We start from the raw sequence: 17,829 nt of genomic DNA, 5'->3' as shown, positions 1-17,829 counted from the left end.
GCTGTCACAAATTACCCCTTAACTAAACTAAACAATAGCGGAGTGAACCGGAACCCAGTCAGTTTAAATTGATGTAAAAATTTAATTTTTGGTTTCATATTAAAGTTTTGGTTTCAAATGAGAATTTCTGTCCAAGTGGTCAATGATTAAATTTCGTAGGGCTCTTTAGTGTAGGCTAATACGGCCCCCTTATGAGAAAAGGCAAAAATATTAACATGTTTATAACTTTCGAATTTTTCGTCTATTTTAAAGAAATATTTTGCTTCGTATTAAAGTGTTGGTATCTCGCAGAGATTGGAATACAAACTAGAAACTGGATGCAGTTAGCTAAGGATAGAAGTCAGTGGAGAGCTTTTGTGAACGCGGCATTGAACCTCCGGGTTCCATAGGCCATAGAGCTAGTTTTATTAAAGTGTTGGTTCCAAATGACAATTTCAGTCCGAGTGGACACTGATCAAATCTCGAGGGAAGGGGGGGCTCTTCAGTATAAGAGGCTACGGCTCCCTTATGGGAAAAGGCAAAAACATGAAAATGCTTATAACTTTCGAATTTTTCGTCTATTTTAAAGAAATTATTGGCTTCATATTAAAGTATTGGCTTCAAACGACAATTTCAGTCCGTGTGGACAATGATCAAATCTCGGAGGGCTCTTCGGTGTAGGGTTTTCGGCTTTTTTTATAGGACAAGATTCACGTAGTTGATATTGCAAAATTGTTTTGTATACATGAGTGGAAACTTGCACCATTTGGTTACTTTAACCTCTTATATTTTACAGATTCAAATTCGAAGCAATAGTTACTTCGCAAAGCTAAAAGATGGCACTTATTAGTTTCATTAAAATGAAATGTCTTTTATGAGAAGTTGTCATGGAGCAGACGAACGAGCAGGCACCCAAACGTTGGTTGAATCGGACGGTTGAAACTCGTTAAGCTCGTTAAGTTCGGAGCTCCTCCGAGGCTAAGCGGTTAGCGTACGCGACTTTGGCGTGGGAAATGCGGATTGGATTCCCGGCGGGAACTCATGTGGTTCGGAATCCACGTTAATCAGTAGGTTCACGTCTCATATAGCCTCGCTGTTGAACAGGACGTTAAACTCAAAATCAACTCAACTCGTTAAGCTCGCTTCAATTATTATTATTATTATTATTATTATTATTATTATTAATAATAATAATAATAATAATAATAATACTAATAATAATAATAATAATAATAATAATAATAATAAAGCATTCACGTTTGGTGCATGGGGTCCGTGGTTCGATTCCACTTCGCGCCAAGTGAAATTTGAGGTGGAGAAATACCGTGTGCATGGGTATGGGTTTTCTTGGGATTTTCCATTTTCCTCCCACTTTCTTCATTTCACCATTTCATTCATCATCATTCTCCCTTAGCGTAGGTGCATAATCGTGCAACGTTAAACTAGATATTGCATTTAATTTTAATTTCAATAATAATAATAAAAATTAATTCAACTGAAAGGACTGTAATTTATGTTGACAGCAATTATCATAAATATGCAATCATTATAAAAACAATGCTTTGAGTAGAAAGATAATCCTTTCCAAGTGTTAACGAATGTGCACGAGATAAAACATGTCTCGAGAAAGACGAGACGTGCTTTGTGTCATCCAAGATAAGACGAGACTAATGTTTCGGACACGAGATAGCTTGTAAAATGTCTCGAAAACAAAAGTCTAAGTTTTAAAATTATTTTTCAAGATCTACTCTCTCAGAATAGCTCTCTGCCTTAAAATTAATAACGGCATTTGTGATTTAAAAAAAATAAACAATGCCTAAAGTTAATAGTTAACCTTTCGGAAAGAAGCTTCATTAAGGGTGAACCTGAAAGATGTCCACAAACTTTGGGAGATGATTCGTGACATCAAAAGGAGACAAATGGTCCTCTTGTAATTTTCGAATTTAGCTTCGTTGTCGAGATACAGGGTTGCCAACTGGTCGAGTTTGAGAAACTCACTGGGAATAAATTCAACTCCAAGAATAAACTACTACTCATATATTTTTCAAGTCAATTGACTTATACCATGTTGTAAGGTTAAATATTTATTTATGAAGTGTGTACAAACTTTGCCAGAGACTTTTCTGAGAAAATCGTCGAGAAAAAGTCACCTTCAAGAATAAATTACCCCTCGTAAATTTTTCTAAGAGAAATATCTGATACTGCAATATAGGGTTGTTAATTAAATATTGATTAATGAAAAATAAACAAAATTGTTAAAACCATTTTTGAGAAAATAGCTTTTTTAGATTTTCGGCGGTTGGTAAACCACACTTATTTTAGGTGGTAGGAAAAAATTGGAAAATCTCATGTAGGAATACTATGTAAACCCTAAGTTTAAAATTTGGTGTAGATACGTTGAACGGTATGGTCTCTAGGCGAGTGCGTAGAAAAGTGTACCGAACGGACTGAGCGAAAGGACGGGTGTCGAAAAGTCGCATTTTCGGTATGTAGACGCCATGAAACATGTAAATCCGTTGAAATGTGAATTTGATATATTATTTTCACAATCACTATATTTTCTTCTCTCTTTTGTCGCTCGAAAAAGAAAAGCCTGAGTTTACCACAAAAAAGCTAGGGAGTTCGCCAAAAAATATTCAGATACAGGGCCACCGCACTAAACTTTTTAAATTCAATGTCTTAACTGTGTTAGGCCGCAGTTGTTCCTGAAATGTGTATTTGGATAATGCGGATAAAATTATCGTATTATTAAAATACATCGAATGTCAGATTATCGAATTAAAAACTTCGATTGAAGAAAATCCACACTACAAAACTAACTCACACTTTGAGCACATTTTCATTAGACATATAATATACCAATTAATGAAATCATTGTTTATGAAATATGAAAAAAAAAACAAATTAGTCATTTTTGAAAAAGTCGTTAAGAAAGAACACGTCAGGAGTAACCTACATCTTGTAAATCGTTTCGAACAATGAGTTAAGATATATTTTGGTTATTAATGAAATATTTATTTGCAAAATTTGAACAAAATCGCCTGTCGTTCGAGAAAATAGTCGAGAAAAAACCTTGACCCCCAAATAAACTATCCGTTGTAATTGTTTTTCATAGAAATAACTTATACTAAAATATAGGGTTATTAATGAAATACTTATTTATAAATTATCAGTAAAATTGCCCGCGTAATTTTTGAGAAAATCGTGAGGGAAAAATAACTCCCCGAATAAACTATCTCTTGAGGATTCTTTAAGGGTAAGCGAGTTATTCCATCTTATTAGGTTTTTAATGAAATATTTATTTCTGAGTACGAACAAAATTGCTTGACTCATTTTTGAGAAAACCGTGGAGGAAAAACACCCCCGAGAGTAAACTACACCTCGCATATTTTTTTCAGGACAAACGAGTTTTGCCATATTGTTCGGTTATTAACGAAATATTTATTTTTACAATATGAATAAACTCTTTTGAGTCGTTTTTGAGAAAATCGCCTAGACAACACACTCCACCAAAAATAAACTACCCCTCGCATTTTTTTAGGTCAAACGAGTTATGTCATATTGTTTTATTAATGAAATACTTATTTATAAAATATGAACGAAAACGCTTGAGTCCATTCTGAGCAAATTACTGAGAAAAACTCACCCCTTAGTATAAACTACCCCTTGTAGATTTTTCTCAGATAAATGCCTTATACCACAAAATAGGGTTGCTAATTAAATATTGATTTATATAAAAAAGAAAGAAAACAAGATCGTTAGAGCCAGTTATGAGAAAATATCTTTTTTTCTATTTTCATCGTACAGGAAACTACCCTTGTTTTGGGAGTAGGAGGGAAATAAAAAAACTATAGGAAATACTATGAAAATCTTAAACTAAAATTTCGTGCAGATAAGTTGAACGGTATGGCCTCTAGGCGAGTGCGTGTAGCAAACGGATGGACAAACAGATGGACATGTATCGAAAAGTAACTTTTTCGGTGTTAGGAGCTATACGTTAATACGTGTAAATTCGTTGAAATCTCAAATTTGATTTTTTTCGAACACCATACTTTCTTCTCTCATTTGTCACTTCAAAGTAAAAGGAACTCAGAACTACAGACAAGAGACACCTACTTTTACACATAGACATTTATTGATTTAAAACTGTTTTAGTTTGTGTCATTTCACTTCCAATTGAAAGGTTTTACCATGACTTACGGCATACCAATGACGAGACGGAAGTTTTCAGGAAGTAAATGCATTTAGAAGTCTAGACTGCATTACACCTATCAGCCTGATTTTACTTCTGCAATTGTTGACAGCTGTAATTTCGTCCAAACGCTACACAAAATAATTCTTGGTTGACGTCATTGTGTTACTATTTTAGTATTGTTTACTTCAGACTTGGTTGAAGTTTTGTCTTAACGGTTATACATTTTTTTATTTCATCGTTACCCATAAGAATAAAATGTTGTGATGAGTGGATAGATTCGAGTCTACGAACATTGAGTTTTCATTCTCCCTACACTTTACCAATGGACCAAGATTTGTCTTCACGTTAATGCACGGTTACAGGGTTTATTACGATTTAAATAAAATGGCTGGCTGTTAAAGTTTCCTGCTCACATATTTCGATAAAAAATTTTCATTGCTTCGTAGATACGTAGAGCAATGTTTAGATACACATTTTAGGAGAGTGAATTTTAGTGTATATAATAATTTCATGCCAGATAAAAGCTGGATAAGTTTTGATAACATGTTTCATATGTAGTTCTCAATAATAGGCTTGTTTTTCGGGATGACATTCCAAGGTTCAGCATTGACTAGCAGTTTTTGCTATTAATATCCCTTCTAACAATATTGGCAGTGGACAAAAGTTAGCCCGTGTTGAAGCTTTTTGCTCCTAATTTAGTTATTTTACTTTACTATTTAACGAATATATTGCAAATTGTCAGCAGACACGTATGCAGTAATTTATTTCGGGAGGGGTCCGACTTCAATATTAGGATAAATTATAATAAAATTAATATAACTCCAAAAATTAGGCTAAATTTACAGAAAGTTGGGATTTCAGAGGGGGGTCCGGACCCCCTGGACCCACCCCTAAATGCGTCCTTGTTTGTCAGTAACGTTTCCTCATTTTGAAACCCTCAAAAACTTCGGATATATAAAGGAAAACGAGTTGTTTTCGATGAAATATCACTTCAAGGAGACGCGACAGTTTTATTGTGGTATTCACAAGGGCAAGAATTCCTTCCCTTTCTCTGCCATTGTGCTCTATCGAAAGGTTAGGTTTGTAAAATATTACTCCTATGAACAAGCATGATTGGCAGATAGGAATACTGAATAGAACTCCTCAGAAACGCATGCTGAACTTACGTTTATAGCTACCTTTTGATGATTTGCCCTTAAGGTCAATCGAGTGGTAATTCAGTTACGTCTCTGTTCTTAAGCCATGTTCGTATTACTTCGAACAGTTTTGATAATGAAAAGCATGCCTCGTAATATAACAGACGTCTTTCGCGTAAGAAATCGAAACTCAGTTGGTCAGAGCAACTAGTACGTATAAATTAGGTTTTTAGTTCGAGCCCAGTATGAGTAAGGGTTTTATTACTATTGTTTTTATCTTTTTTATGTGAGGAAAAATCAAATTGTGGCATCGCGATATCAAATGTATTTGGTTAGGTAACTTTGTCTTAGCTACACTTTAAACATCAGTGACCGTCGAAATTATTTCACTAACCGATCACTTACTGAACATTTCAAACACGTGAAACCAGTGGCATAACATGAAGCTTAACCTATCCTCCGCAGTCCTTAGTTATGTGTCCGTACTTTCAGGGATGGACCAAGAGCCAAGCGACTGTTCGGGGCGCCAGAGAAAGAGGGGCGCCAAAACGAGCCTCAAAGAGTAAATTTTATAATGTGTTTTCTACTGACGTTTTTGGTTATATTCTTGTAAAGTACTGGCAATTACATGATCTTTTTCCATTTCACCATGGAAGAAGAGAGTTTTATATTATTAAGGGGGCTGTATCGGAAAATGGAGAGAGGGCATGTAGAATAAAGAGTGGCGGGGAAGTAGGTATTGTTTGTTTGTTTGCTTGAGTTTAGCGTTCCATTGTTATGCCTTAATGGCCAGAGGAGATGTGGATACTAATTATAGTGGAATCCGAACCTCTTTTATCGTTCAACAATAATCCACCTGGAATTGGACCCGGCACCACAGAAGGCAAACGTGCTAGCCACTAGACCAAGCGGAGTTCGTATTATTTATAGCGGGGGCGGAGTTCGTATTGCTTATAGCGGGCCATATTCTTTGTGAAATTTTCCTACGTAATGAATTTCTTTTTGAAAAATGGGTTTAAAATATTAAAAACACTATGATAAAATGTAAAATATAGGCTAGTACTAGAGGGAGGGCGCCAAAAAGTCAATTTGCACGTGTGAAAATTTGGCCTGGTCCTCCCCTGCGTACTTTCTGTATATTTTTTGGCCTTGCGGCTTGTGCGGTCCCCACGCCACAGGGCTGCGGGGCCGCTATTTACGCCTATGCTTCGAACGTAATTCAATAACTGCTTAAGAAATTCTACCATCAGCGTGGAAACGGGAATATATATTTTTCTAATAGTCCCATAGAACTTTCACTCAGATCTCCAGATGCAATTTTTCAGAGTGTGCTCTGGCTAAGTAGAAGGTAGATCTGATGTTTCCTGAGTAAGTTCCTTTCAGAAAGTTTGCTATTTCTTTAATGGTGATGTAAACAAACATACTCATCGTTATTAGCCCGACACCGAACCATCCTGGACAAGTCCCTCTAGAACAATGATCGGCAAAAGTTTATTCTGCCTAATTTTATAAGCGACTCAAGGGTGAAACACTTGTTAACGAAAGCAATGCTGTGTATATACTGCCTTGTTTCTGACAAAAAATAAAGTGCTTTTGTAATCTTTAGACACTTTTCCTATTCTTTTTGTCACCCTTGGTTGTGTAGGGCAGCCTCGAGCAAATAAAGAAGAGATAATATTACAGTCAAGGGGCGCTATCAATATATTAGGTATTTCTTTTGTTACTTAACCATAACGGCCTAGGGTCGTCTTCGGTAGAATAAAAAATGCTACGTGATATTCCATTTACGAAGGAGGAAAGGATGCTGTAAATATATTTCTTATTCATTTTGTCTGCCCTGCTTCTCAGAAATTATATACTTTCTGTTGGGTGAGGGTGCTGAAAAGAGAGGGGGGACATAAAACGTCCTACCCCCTCATACATTTTTAAGTTTGTGACGTGGTTGCTCAAATTATTACTAAAGAAAGCACTTTAAACTAAGATATCGAAAGTTACCACATTATGTAAGGGTGGCATATACATGAATAATATAATAATAATAATAATAATAATAATAATAATAATAATAATAATAATAATAATAATAATAATAATAATAATAATAATAAATGTTTTTGGAGAGCCGAAATTATGTGACACGAATCATTACATATAGAGCTTTAAGATGAGTGGTCATAGGGGAGGAAAAAACAGGATTTTTCTCTGTCTGACTCTCTAACGTTAAGATTATGTGCTGAAGGTAAGAGGCATCATCATTCTACAATAGATTGCTTTTACGTAGAATATAAATTACTTGAGTTCTTCTCCTTCGGGCAACTTTCCTTATGTAGTAGATTCAAAACAATTTCAATTTAATACAAATATTTATAGGGAAAATTAAACATTTAATAGGGAAATCTGTTATCAAAATATCCAAACACGTAGATAGAAGACTATCTAGTGAGAAACATTGTGAAACTTTATAAAATTCTCCAAATTAGAATTAACATTTACTGAAAAACATTCGTTATGCATCAGTGAGCATGTAGTGAGCAGTGAGCACAGGGAAAATAATTACGAAACTGTTTGCAAACAAAAATTAGAGACACTAATGCAAATGCGACAACGATATTTTCTGTTTTTTTGGTATCATCATGAGTTTTACACATACGTCACAATTTGATTCTTTCCCACATAAAAAATAAATAAAATAACATAGTGATAAAAATGACAACAGCACTTCCATGAGATTCGAACCCACTGCCTTTAGCATACAGACTCGTTCCTTTATCTAACTGAGCTATTTATTTACTTACGTGAACTGAACCTGTTCTACAATAAAGACGATTTTTCATTACGATGTGCTAACAATTCGTCCTTTTCCATATTCAATTTGCACTATTTGCTCTATCTATACGTTAATACTTAACATAGATTCATATATTTGGAGTTCGCTGATAATGCATATAATAAGACATATTAGAAATACTTCGTTAAAATTTTCGTTTGTAGATCTAATCCACGTTTCTCTCAATGACATAGATGTCGCTGCTTCGTGTTGAACTGCAGAATTCCCTCGCGTTCTTGAAAATTTCCCACTTTAGCAGAGTTGGTAATTCTCGAGATTTCTGTCGATTTACTGTTTTTTGCTTCTAATTTCTTTATTTTAAGCTAATATCTAACACAAATATTAAAAACGGGTTTGTTATTAACCTGTCCTGCTGGGGAAACCTTCCGAAATTTCGAAATAAAGAAAACGGAGATATTTTCAAAAAACTTCAAAATAAAGAGACGCGTCATTTATTTTGCTCATAGTAGTACATTGAAAATAATGCCACACGTGATTTCCTGTTTTTACATTTGTCTCACCATTTTCGATTTAAAGGGTTGGCCATAGACTTTCCAATTACGTTTTTCATCACATTTTGACCCGCCGCCATTTTGGATAGGTTTGTCATAGAGAGTCGAAACTTGCTCCATCTTCTTTCATTCCACAACAGCTTTCAAATGATGTGCTACTTAACCCTCTTGCCTTTTGACACTTTTGAGTTGGGCCCTGTCTGGGACGCTGCGGGGGACCCTGGAGAAAACTTTTTTACCCCAAAGATTGTGCCCTTGAAAATGAAGGAATACGTATTCGTCAAGTTTCCATATACCCAATCGTTTCCGAACAAATGATCCGGTTCAAACTACTCTATCAGCTAATGGCTTCTACATTACAAAATATGTTCTAACTCACGATATACCAACCGGTGGTACGTATAGCTTTGGGACTCGTCTAGTTATAGCATACCAAATGCAAACACAATTGTGTCGTTCGGATCTAAGCGGAGCCAGTTCGTGACTTTCCCTTGGTAGGCAAATCATTTACATATAACAGAAATAATATGGGTCCTAGTATCGATCCCTGAGGAACACTAGTAGAAATGATTTTCAATTTAGATCTATAAGTCGCTGATTCAGCTGTGTCCGACATGAATGAGATTTCAACAGCTTGGGCACGATTTTCTAAATAAGATTTAATCCAAGAGTTAACAACTTCTCTTAAACTGTAAGTGTTAAGTTGATGGATAAAAACGTTATGAAGGACGGAGTCAAAAGCTTTGGATAAATCTAGAAACATTCCCATGCACTTTTTGCCTTTGCCCAGAGTTTCCGCGACCTCATTGATATAATTATGGATAACAATTTCAGTTTATTTGTGTTTTTGAAAACCAAACTGCGTAGGTGAAATTACATTATGCTTAGATAAGAATTGTAATTTGGTTGAGAATGGCTTTTTCTATGACTTTTGAAAAAGAAGACACTAATGAAATTGGTCTGTAATTTTCGATATTTTTGGCTCCATTGTTATATAACGGTTTGACCTAGGCGTATTTTAACTTCTCAGGAAATATGCCTGTCTGAAAAGACATGTTAATGTTAATGAGGTGGGACAACGCTTCCGAGATATGAATGCTATGTTTTTTGATAATGGCCATTGATATTTCATCCAGACCAGAAGACCAACTTAATTTCAAAGCCATTATTATATTATGTACCTCTCTGGCTTAAGTGGGGCGTAGAGAAATGTTACCGATAGTTGAATTTATTTTGCAAATTGGGAAAGTTAGTCACACTCAGTTTATCAGGAGTCAATCAGTCCCGACAATTTGAAAAAACATCTTATACTCTTTTATACAATCAAGCCTATGGACTTCACAATGAACGAATAAGACTTATGTGTATCTTTATTTAATAAGAGCCTAGAGTCCTCTAAGTTTACGAGGCTCCCACGACAAATCTCAAATCGTGCTTACAGTATTTTACCAGTATTTTTGCAGTATTACTTTAACCCCTGTGTATTGAAATTCCACCCGGAAGAAATTGTCTGCAATCATCACTATTGGTAGAAAACATAGCTACCAGGAAGCACCTGATTCCCTTACTTACCTCTGGCATTGTCACTTGATCTATCACAGGCCTTCGCGATCTACCTATATGTAATTGCTACTGACAATACATTTTCATTTTCCGTAATCCAGTTTTAGATGAGAAGTTAGAGTTATACGTTATTTCTTCTTTTGTAAATTGGAGTAATTCCTTTCCAATTTTTCATGTAAATGATATATTTTCGGCCTTTAATTAGAAGCCATTTTACTTCAATTGAAACAATTTCTTTTCCATTCTTGAGTTCTGTCTCCCGAAGTAATATTTTAATTTTGATTTCATCGTATTGTTTATTTATGAGTATCTATTTGTTTACTTCCCCTTTTCAGTTTTATTTTCTTGGTTTTGTCCGCCATTTGTATTGTTATTCACAACTTGAACTGTCAGTATACGTTCTATTTCATTAATGTTTGCTTCATTTCTGAGATAATACTGTTAAGTGGTACGAAGTATGAAACAAATGCGGAATAGGAATAAAACAATGGACTAAGATTATATAGCCCACTAGAAACGGTAAATTAACGACCACATTATTCCACCACATCAAACAGATAATAAAGATAGATAATGAAAATTACGACGCAACACTCGAATCTTATAATGGCAGATGTGGATAAAGCAATAAAGAACACAAATAGTGTGTAGCAGATCATATAACGCTAATATTTTTCATAGATGAAACAATCTTAATGTTCCTGTAACTTTTAGTGCAGGTAAGAATAAAGGTAAGTTAAGTTATTGGCAGTGTTAAATTCATATGATGGTATTACGTTAAATAAACCTGAAATACTTTTAATTTTTTTTTAATTTTTAATTTAAGTTTTGGGTAGGCGTCTACACAAAAATGTGAATGTGGAAAAGGCATATTAGAGTTTAACACACTTTAAGTAATAACATTCATAATACATCAAACATCAATCATTACCTTGTGTTTGTCAAAAAACTCCGATCACTGGACGATTAGTACGAGGCGCATCCAGAAAGTAAGTTCTCAAAGTGTTCCAAGATGGTTTGCGCACGAGTAGAGGAGGAACACGTAGCCAGAAGCTTGATCTAACGCAGCTGTGTGAAGTTAGCGGTGAGAGAATTGTAGCTCGGTAAACATGTGTACTCTCATACAGTCTCGTGCCAAGTGCGAAATACGCATTGTAATCAGGTTTCTCTATGCTCAGAAGCTGTCAGTGCCACAGATCCACCAGTAGTTGTGTAAAGTGTAAGGATCTGATGTCATGAGTAAAGGTATAATCAGAAGATGGCAGATATTTCACAGCAGACCACACCAATGTGCACGACGAACATCGTAGTGGCCGACTGTTTATGATTATACCTGAATTGATAGAAAGTGCGCAGCTACTTCCACTTGTTCCTTCACCTGAAGTAATTTCTGGCCGGACAAAGTTTAAACAGCACTGCTGAGCTACAGATGGTTGTGGCAACCTGACAAGGATAAACGTTTAGCGGTGAAGTCCTTTGACACAGGCATACAAAACTTCGTGTCTCGTTATCACAAATGCATTTATGTTGAAAAGTGGTGCATATATTGAAAAGTAGGTTATGTATCAGTAACATAACAATAAAATATTGTTTCTGGTATTCATCTTGCATTTTTGAGTCAATTGGAACTTACTAATTATCCCTAATGGTAGTTTTTCGATTGAATTTCCAGTTAATATTTTGAAACCGTTTCTACTTTCTTTCATTTTGGCTACATGATTTGTCCACCTGAGCCTCCTAGGCTTGATGACACTAACAATGTTTGGTGAAGGGTATAAATTATGCAGTTTCTGCCATTCCTCATTTCCGTTCCTCTTGGGTCCGAATATTCGCCTTAATATTTTATTCTCAAATACTTTCCGTCTATGTTCTTTCCTCAGAGTAAGCGACCATATTTCGCAACCATACAGCATAACAAGCATGATTGTTGTTTTATATATTTTAAGCTTTAAATTCCTCGACAGAATTCACGAACACGAATGATTTTGAACTGAACAATAACACGACGCCCCTGCTTTCAGCCGACATTTAATTTATTTGTGAATGTGGTATTGGTCTGTTAATATTGAACCTAAAAAATTGAAAGTATCTATTTTGTCGAAAGTACTATTAGATATTTTTCGTATCTATACTTCACAATATTACAATCCCGATGAACTTCCATGTATTTAGTTTTCTCTGCATTTACTTCTAAACCTATGTTCCTGCAACCGTTTAATAAGACCTCTGCATTTCTTTCTATTGTTCTCCTATCATCCTCTATCAGATTTACATCGTCAGCATACGCCATAACCTGGTAAATATCATTCAGCTCTAGGCCTGGTTGATGTCTTTGATTTTCCTTATAGCGTACTGCAGAACAAAGTTTAATAATGGGGACAACGCATCTCCTAGTTTCAGGCCATTCTCGACGTGAAAGCTTGTGAACAAGAGTTTTCCTACCCCGACTTTACTTTGGGATTCATTTTAACATAGCAATTAACCTAACGTTTTTATTTATTTATTTATTGTATTCCTTTTGTAAGAATGTTGTACAATGTTTCACTCCGAATTGAGTCGTAGACCTTTGTAAAATCAATAAATAATTGATGCACCGGAGTATTGTATTCCCATTTCTTTTCGAGTATTTTTTTCTACTGGTCGATAGTTAATCGATTTCGCCTAAATCCGCACTGATAATTTCGAGTAATTTCATGTGCTTATGGGGCCAATCTTGCTAACAGTACACTGTAAAAAATCGTTGTGTTATTTCAACGACATGCGTATGTGTTAACACGATTGTGTTAAAATATAACACAAACAGGTGGTTAGAACAACTCACCCTCCATTTGGAGTTGTGTATCAAATACCAGTAGTTGAAATGACACAGGGCCTGTGTGTTAAATAAACACAAGTGTAGAATATTCGGTGTTGTTTTCTGTGTGATTACCAAATATGTTGAGCATCTAATTATAAAGTCTTATAAATTGAAACTACAGACAAGCACAGTAGAAAGAAACACTTAAACAAATCCAGGTATATGCAAAATTTCAACATGCAAACCGCGCGATGTGTTTTCAATTGTTTTACATAATGTTCCTCAAGAAATATGTCAACAGCGAGTAACAAGATCGTATTACTAAAATTAACTCAGCCGAAATTTCGTCTACACAAGGAGATTTGTGTTTTCTTTAATTTCTTTACAGCAATTTCTATTTCTTTGGTTAGGGTCTGAAATATACGGTTCTGCTATATGCATTTCCCTTTCTACAAGAACATTAGTTTTTTGCTGTGTATTAAGCAAGTTATCAAATAAATCTTTCCATCTATTCAAACTGGATAATCTTTCAGTGAGGATTATTCCATCAGCTTTCTTTAATATATAAGCGTGAGCTTGATAGACATCCTTAAAATTCGTTGATGTCTGTATACATGTCCAGAATGTTTCTGTTCTTACTATTAACTTCAAGTTCATTAATTTTAGCTTTCAAAAGGTCGCGTTTCTTTGATCTAAAGGTTTTTGAAGCTTACCGCCTGATGTCTACTAAATTTTGTGTAGTTATATTGTTCAGATTTTGTAGTGAACGCAGTTTTACCTGTTTTCTCTTCTCTGTTAGGAAATACATGGTTTGACTAAATGCACTAAACTATGTATTTCCGATTGGCACGATTTTTCTTTTGCTGACATTGTAATGTCATCCTTAATTCCAACTAAATATCCTCAACGCTAGTACATCCAAACCTTCTAAAACCGAGAATCTATTCGACACTTGAATCTGACAACCTCTCACTTGGCTCTCTTCCTTTAAATAAAACTTCTCGGTGTTCAGATGTTAAATTTTTCCTTTCTTCAACAATATCTCTCTTATTATTGCTTCTACCAGGTAGAGGCCAGTGTCACAGTCAGCTTCTCTAAACGACCAAATATCACGCCATTAACCATCAAGATTAATAAGAGAAAGTCTATCATTAACATATTTAACCTGTTTAATTGTTGATACTATTCGTTTCTGAACGATAAACTCTGTTCCTAGTCGGGAATTTTTATTTCCGTTCCCATAAAAGAACATAAAATCTCCGGACGGCACTGTTCTCTTTCCAGCCACTAACTTCTTGAACTCCCACTAGGCCCATCCTATGTTTGTCTAACTTAGTCCTTACGAATTTTAGTGGGCCTACCCAATAAGATTTCTTATATTTCGCGTTCCAAATCTCAAGTCCATTTTAAAGTATTTTTTTTACATAATGAGGTAAAAATAATCGCATCAAACTCCCAAAATGGAGAACCACCCCTTGTCATCTTTCCGTGGCTGCTTATTCAATACATTCGCAGCTAATATTCATATCTAGAGGACGTATCCTCGATCCGCGACCCCAGGGCGCGCCATGCCGTGGTGACAAGAACTCACGTTACATGGGGCCTTATGCAGAGTCGTTTTGACGTATGATTAGTGTCATACTAAAGGCCTGACTACTGCAGGAAACATATGTTAGTCGAACTCTTTAGTATTGCACTAATTACTCATCAGGACGTGACTAGTGTCATTCTCAATTTATCATTCAGCCTTCCATATTCTTCGATTTCCATAGTTTTCGCCCTTTTGCGTTCCTCCATCTTCATAAACATTCCTTCATTTACCCATGGTTTTCTCGGTGCTCCTTCCATCCTACCAATGTTCTTGTGGAGTGTTTCTAGTAGTTTCAGTTTCTTATCTTCCGTTAAGGAATGGGGCTCAAAACGTGCACGCACTTTCAGTCTCTTTAAATTGTCTGTTTTCATATGGCGATCATTCTCCTTACTCATCTCCAGGAGGTTTGACATTATCCCGAGTCTTGCATTTTGGACAATCAAAAATGATACTTTGAACTTGTCAGTAATTTGGGTTTCTCTGAAAAGATGTGCTTGCATCTGGGCGTTTTTCATCTTTTGCAGATTCCCTGTTAGCAGTGAATTCCTTATGCAATTCAAAAACACGGCAACAAGAAAGGCTATTGTCCCAATAAAGCTGTTTCGAACTCTCAATATTTCCATTGGAGTTCCTTAAGAACGCACAAAACTTAATATATACCTTTAGTTCCATTTTTGAAGTGGTGACAAGATATCACGAGAGTTAACCCAGTTACACTAGCTACCGGCCAAACTAGAAGTTTCTGTATGTGTTCCTAATGCTACACGCAAGTTTCACCACTATAAAAACCTTCTTGTCAAATTAACTTTGTAGCAAAATAATCAGTCAATTATCCACCGATGTGTTATATTCATTTTAATTTGTTTTCGTAACCATCCGTATTTTAAAAAATCTTGGAAATTTGCTCCTTTCAAATATACCTAGGTACGTTATATACGTTTGGCAGTGAAAGAGCTGTTAGCTTTGTCCAACATTGTGCTTGATTTCTGTTTTCCTTATTTGGTATTAAATAAAAAATCCTCGAAACACCTCTCTACTGGTGAAATCATAGTTAAATTTAACAATTGTGTTAGTAATCCAGTAAATCGAGAATTTCCCTTTAGTGAAAACATCCATTATCTCGGTAATTATTAATTGTATTAAATAGCTAAATATGTGATAATAATTATAAATATCTTCGTGTCATATTATTCTTTTCCCCTCAGTGGAAAGAACAAATTAATTTTTTTGTGGTCCTCTCTTCTCCGCTCCGCCCACACCTATCTCAACAACAGCCGAGAATGAAGAGGGAATAAAACAACAATTGACCTGCAATGCCTGTGTGACCAATAGTCAATGCATAATGTAGCGCGATAGATTGCATTACTCCTAAAACTAATTATAATATTTCATTTTATAGTTAATATTAATATTTATAAATTACAACACTACTCCCAAAAATCTACGATAATATAATCAAAAAATATCTAGTGACGAAAAAGAGCAGTGTTTAAAACTGAACAAAACTGAACAATTACGTGATTAAACAAAATGATACGTTGATAAAGTTATCTTTTTCAGAGAAATAAAGATGCATCATTCAAACTGTCAAAGAACCCAGAAAAATTCATGTACATATTTGTGAAAATGAAATAATTATCACTAATGGAACAATGAGTATAATACGGTCTATCATGTCTTCCGCAAGTGACGTACAAAACGTAATTGGGGATCTATTATAATTAGTGTTTTATTATGACAAAAATCAATCAAGTTATTGTGCTAAACTATGTATTTTAATATAATGCAAAATGTAGAGTGTACTGTGTAGTGGTTTTCAAATGACGTGCCTTAAAATATAAAATTACAAGTTTTACATGTACTTTTTAAATTATATAATATACACAATATAACATAATAATATAAATTTAATATTTTAATGTATAAAAGTATAATATTTAATTTGTTCTTTCCATTTCAGCTTATTTAAATTAGTGCTCAGACAACACAACAATATTTATGTTGAGTTGTATCTGCACTAGCAGTCCATTTAAAACGTATCACGACTCTTTCTTCGATGTGTTTGTTTGAAATATTTAATTATCTGAAAAAACAATAGTAACAAATTTAGTTAACAAAGACATACATAGTTTACAATAAAAGAAGCAAAGAAGATATTCACTTGCATGCACACAGAACAAGCATACATAATAAATCTGTCATACTTAAAAGTAGTCTATTATATAATCTGCTTCCACCATGTATAAAAGGTCAGGTTTCTGTAAATAACTTTAGAATCAAACTTAAAAGTATCTACTATAACAATGCTTTTAGTTTATTAAAGAATGTATTAAAATAATTCGTATATGTAAAAATAAAATGTATAATAAGGCATATTAATGAATTTAGAGTACTCTAAGTGTAATAAATGCATATATATTTTTGTATATATTGTCCAATTTCGTTGTATGAAGATTAACGGATGCAATAAATGAATGAGTGAACGTATATTTAGAATATACGAATATTCGGACATCTTGTGTTGCCCAAATGTCCTACCACAAACTCTTTGCTCCAAATCGTATAGTCCAGTGGCTACATCGTTGCCCACTTTGGTGTCTCTAAACTGCTGCTGAGACCAACATACCGTTATAAGCTTTGTTTCCTAATCGACGCGCTGTGGATGCCTTGCAACTTAAAAGGTGATGATTATGTTTGTTCGATTTTGTTTCATATCGAATTATTAAATTTGAATTACACCACAAAAGGTATTGAATGTGTTCCACTGGAATTTAGTAACAAACCAGATGATGTATTAATAATGGATAAAATAGTATCGGTTATTAAAAAAAACGCCAAAGATGGTGTATTGACGTACTTTTGTTTACAATATTTTCAACTGTCTGTCTTAGTGCCTACTTTTCTTGGATTAGTACTTATCTTTAGTGTATAAGTAATAACATACACAGTGCAAAATACAGTGTAATAGCAAAGTCGAATTTTTAATTCTTTTCATTGGGTAGTAAAATATTAATTTGATTTCATGTTGACATTATCACTACTATCAGTTACCAGAATAGTAATGCATGGCTTTCTAAAAAGAGGCTTTTTCACACTGGAACATCGTAGGTAAGTATTAGCGAGAAACTTTAAACTTAAAATTGATAATGACATTTAAGGTAACAATTTGACATGTTACAATGAAAAAAGTTCTTTCATCACTTTTAAATCTTTGTTAAATAATTCATGA

The 17,829-nt window shown here is 34.6% G+C and overlaps 1 protein-coding gene across 2 annotated transcripts in view; it reads left to right on the top strand.

The window, feature by feature from the left end:
* The window catches only part of LOC145663688 (carboxypeptidase B-like), a 102,408-nt gene that overhangs the window by 23,263 nt on the left and 61,316 nt on the right, over positions 1–17,829 (top strand). The window lies entirely within an intron of this gene.

This window comes from Thermobia domestica, chromosome 11 (assembly GCF_964235325.1).
Source record: "Thermobia domestica chromosome 11, izTheDome1.hap1.1, whole genome shotgun sequence".
NCBI lineage: Eukaryota > Metazoa > Arthropoda > Insecta > Zygentoma > Lepismatidae > Thermobia > Thermobia domestica.
Note: the sequence above shows the minus strand (reverse complement) of the source record. Positions and strands in the feature narration are given on the sequence as shown.